The following is a 4,958-nucleotide window of genomic DNA, read 5'->3' as shown; positions in this document are numbered from 1 at the left end:
CTTATAGCAAATGCCAATTTAAACATTGAATCATGTTTATCAGAAAATGTAAGGATGTAGAGCTCAGATATTCAAATCAGCACATTCCCATTCAAATTACCACCAGGCCCTTTTTTTCCATCAAAGCAAATTTTGCCTAAATATGCTTCCAATCAATAATAGTCAAAGCAATGCAATAATACAGCGACTATTCACCAAAGTAATGTTGCAACTGAATATAAAGCAACCTTTGTTTTAAAATCAACAGATGGAAAATGGAATAGATTTATATCCAACAAGATTATCATAAAAATCATCACAAGAATACCAATTTCAATGAAATCCCCCTTTCCCCATTCCCTCAATGACTGATACATGATCGTTGAGTATTTAGGTTAAAAGGAATAAAACAACAATATTTTGATGTTCAGCATCATCAAGATTCAATCACTGACGAAAATAAAACAGAGAAAGGTAAATGTTAAACACTGAATACTACGACCACATGATAGCTCAGAAAATAGAGGGTCTGTAGTCATGTAGTTTAGAGAGAAGAAAGCTTGCGATCATCTAGTTAATGAGATAAAAACTTGTGTACAACCAATTTGGGGAGGAGTTGTGTACAACCAACTTGAAAATAGAGGGTCTGCAGTCATGTAGTTTAGATAGAAACCTGTACCAGCTGAAACTTAGCTCCAATCTTACGCACAAAATTGCTTGCTTGGTCGCTTCCTCTCCTTTCCAATCAGTTGGGAATGAACAGCCCAAAGAATCACACCCAGACCTCTCGTCTGCGCCTCCTGCTCTCTCTCTCGGTCTCGTCCGAAGGCAAAACGAAGGGCATGAAAGTTATTTCCGATCTTACCACTCAAAAGAGCTCAAATCGACGGCTAGCTCCAGCTTTTCAGTCCACCCGTAACAGCTTGAAATTTTTTTTTAAGCGAGCCAAATTAATCAGAATTTAGCTGGCAAGATGAAATTCGATTAATCTCGCATTAATGAGATCAAGATTGTATTGTGAAGGAAACTGGTTGTAGAATCCTTAGGTAAGCTTGAATCGACCCATTTAGGTTAAGGGGTGTCAATTCGGATCAACGGGTCGGGTTCGGGTCGAACCTGACTTGACCCGGTCTAAAGAGATGTCGCGACGAGATTAGGCGTGGAACTGGCGGACACAAGGCAGCCAGTCACGTTCCCAGGTCAATCCGGGTTGACTTCAGGTTGTCGGGTCAACCCTAACCCGACCCGTTTTTCAAACGGGTCAAAAATCCTAACCTGAACCTGACCCGTTTGCTAACCTGGTCGACCCAAACCTGGATTTTTTCGGATTGGGTTCGGGTCGGATTTCGAGCTGCATCAAAAATTGACACCCCTATCCCAAGCTATGTTAAGAATGAAAAAAATACACAGCTCAGCTTGGCTTGTTGATTGATAGCTTAGGCTACCAACTAAAAGGTCTTGAATTTGAGTCTTTGTGTATGAGATGTGTATGTGAATTTATCTTAATTGACCTAAATGTCTAAAAAAAAATGAATGAAAAAAATTAACGATATTTTTCAGATGGAAAGTTTGTGCTTGTTGACGAATTACAGTCACATATTGAGAATACCGTGGAATATGTCATAATGATACTCTGAACCACCTATCAATTCATTTATACGATGTTCCTCCTAAAGGTAACAGGACAATCATGGCATAATGGAAGGCAAGGTCCTTAAGCCCTGAACAGAAGATGAGGATAGTCGAAGAAGAATCAGAAGTTAAGAACCTCCAATCCGAGTAGAGTGGATCTTTCTTAGCTATAGAAGAAATGTATGAGGTTTTCTCCTCCACTGTTCCTGTCCCCCTAAATCCTCTACTGTTCCTCTTAATCTGTCTTGAAGTTAACGTTGAACGGCCTCAAGTGATTATTTCATCTGATGAACTCACTTTTAGAAATGTTTGGAGGAGGTTCTTTGGAGCAAAAGCTGATGCAAAAAGTTGGCTATGTTGATTACACCATGGGATTCTATCAGGTTGGACGTGCATCAGAGGCAAAAAAATTGAGGGAAACAAGCGCATTCTTCTTTATTTTAGCTATTAGAATCCACTTATGATTACCTCAGATCAAGCATTTTATTATGGTTATCTTCTTCTTGTGCTACATTCACTATAAAAAAGTTAATATTTCCGTAGCAGTTTATATCAGCGGTTTTAAAATCATCACTATAGATAGATATAGACAGCGGTTTTAACCGCTGCTAAAGCCTTTTCTGTGAACGCAAATACAGCGGATTTGTAACTGCAAATAAATTAGTAGGTATTTAAACCGCTGAAGTAGATCCTAAAAAGTACTACGAAAACCTGATTTATTTGTAGTGATTTGAGATATCATATTGACCGTCTTCAATCAAAATCAAATGTTATTGCATGGTCTAAGAACTCAAAGCATCAGAAGAGGATAACCAAGAATGTTATTGCCAACTCATCGCTTTGCCTAAAAGAGATGTTCAATCTACTTGAGAAGTGTTCTTCATAGAAAAATGAAAGTTTGCCAATAATTTCTCGGTAATAACATTATCAATCACAGCTAAATGTTTAGACATGGAGTCCTGACTACTATGTTTGTACACTGTTTAACTTTGTATGGCCGTAGATATAATAGAATTGACGTATGTATCATTTAGAATTTGCCCTTTTTCTTTATACTGAGTATATATGTGAAAAGATTGTAATAGTTTTTGTGGCAAATAAGATTATTGAGAGTTGCATCTGATGGCTTGGTCTTATAAAATATTGGTCTTCTGATGACCCAATTAGCAGAATAGATATAATAGATTGTTTAGAAAGTATAATTAGAAATGACCTATTTTATTAGATTTAAACGAGAATTTGACTTTAAAATAGGACAAAATAGAGAAAAAAAATTTATATAACCGACTCCACATAGTAAAAATGAAGACTTTGTCGCTGTTGTTGTTCTTAACATAGAATTTGTCCCTGTTGCTTAAAATTACAGGAGCTGCTATTATAAATATTGGACAAATGGTATTATTGCTCGCTGGAAAAAAACTTGCAATGATTGCTTGCTTTGGACGCTTATTCTTGTGGTAGAGACGAAAGAAAAGCGATATGAAGGACTCTATGATTATCAAGTGGATGAAATGCTGCCGATGAATGATGTGATAAACTGGTGTACCTGCATTAAAGCTTTAGCAAGGAAAAGAAAGATGAAAGCAAAACAGAGCATAACAGGGAAGACTCTCAGAAAGAGCTCAGCTGCTCTCATTTCCTTCGCTCACCTTCACTGCTATAGTACATGAGATATATAGCCCGATTGGTTTAATACCCAACGGCTGTGATACACAAACAGTGATCAAACGGTGAGCTAAACAGCCGTGCACTGTGGTAGCAGTGTTAGTGGGTAGTGCACTGCATACATGAGCCGACTTATCCATAAGGCTAGCTACTTATCCAGCTTCCTTATCAGCCCCCCTCAAGGTAACGCTTGGTGGTCGAAGCGTTAACTGGTTACGAAGTAGCACAAAACGGGTAGCAGAAAGCGGTTTGGTGAAGATATCCGCTGGTTGATCAACTGTGGGAATATGATGAACCGAGATGTAGTGCGAGCGAATGCAATCACGGATAAAGTGAAAATCTATTTCGATATGCTTGGTACGAGCATGAAAAATGGGATTGTTGGCTAAGGCCAGAGCGGAAACATTATCACAGTAGAGCTTGGTGGGACTGAGTAGAGGAACTTGAAATTCAAGCAATAACCGCCGAAGCCAGATGACATCGCAGGCTGCAGTGGAAATGGCGCGGTACTCTGCTTCAGTTGAGGAGCGAGCAACAGAGGTTTGTTTCTTAACTGTCCACGAGACCAGTGTGTTGCCAAGAAAGGCACAATATCCAGTGATGGAGCGACGATCAGTCTTATCCGAGGCCCAGTCGGAATCAGCATAAGCTGTGAGCTGTAGAGTATCTCGAATAATAGGAAGACCAAGATGCAGGGTACCTTGGATATAGCGAAGAACTCGCTTGAGTAGGTGAAAGTGAAGAACGAACGGCTTATGCATGTGGGAACAAAGAAAGTTCACGGCAAAAAGTAAGTCTGGACGAGTTAAGGTTAAGTACTGCAGCGAGCCCACAATTTGACGATAAAATTCTGGGCGAGAGTACAGCTCATCAGCGGGCTGAATTGCCGGCATGACTGTGGGGAGTGGAGTAAGAACTGGCTTACACTCAGACATAGCAGCTTTGGACATCGAAGCTAGGCACGATCGGTCGGGATTCGCGAGGAGAAGATTTTCGTCGCACAGAAATCCGGAGCCGCTCCAGTTCGCGCGAAGAAGATGGAGGAGAGGAATTAGGGCTTCGGGTCACTTAAAGTTTTCAATTGGATATGCCAGCGGTTTTATCCGGTGCAAATTGCAGCGGTTTTAACCGATGCAAAGTGCCAGCGGTTTTATCCGGTGCAAATTGCAGTGGTTTTAACCGATGCAAATCGCAGCAGTTTTCGTTTTCAAAACGTAGATTTCGCAGCGGTTTTTAAAACCGCTGCAAAAATCCGCTGCGATAGTCCGCGTTTTTTGGTAGTGTATGAAATATCGGTCTTCCGATGACCCAATTAGCAGAGTAGATATATTAGATTGTTTAGAAAGTATAATTAGAAATGACCTATTTTATTAGATTTAAACGAGAATTTGACTTTAAAATAGGACAAAATAGAAAAAAAAAATTTATATAACCGACTCCACATAGTAAAAATGAAGACTTTGTCGCTGTTGTTGTTCTTAACATAGAATTTGTCCCTGTTGCTTAAAATTACAGGAGCTGCTATTATAAATATTGGACAAATGGTATTATTGCTCGCTGGAAAAAAACTTGCAATGATTGCTTGCTTTGGACGCTTATTCTTGTGGTAGAGACGAAAGAAAAGCGATATGAAGGACTCTATGATTATCAAGTGGATGAAATGCTGCCGATGAATGATGCAG

Source organism: Dendrobium catenatum, unplaced genomic scaffold, assembly GCF_001605985.2.
Source record: "Dendrobium catenatum unplaced genomic scaffold, ASM160598v2 fragScaff_scaffold_830, whole genome shotgun sequence".
Taxonomy (NCBI): Eukaryota; Viridiplantae; Streptophyta; class Magnoliopsida; order Asparagales; family Orchidaceae; genus Dendrobium; species Dendrobium catenatum.
Note: the sequence above shows the minus strand (reverse complement) of the source record.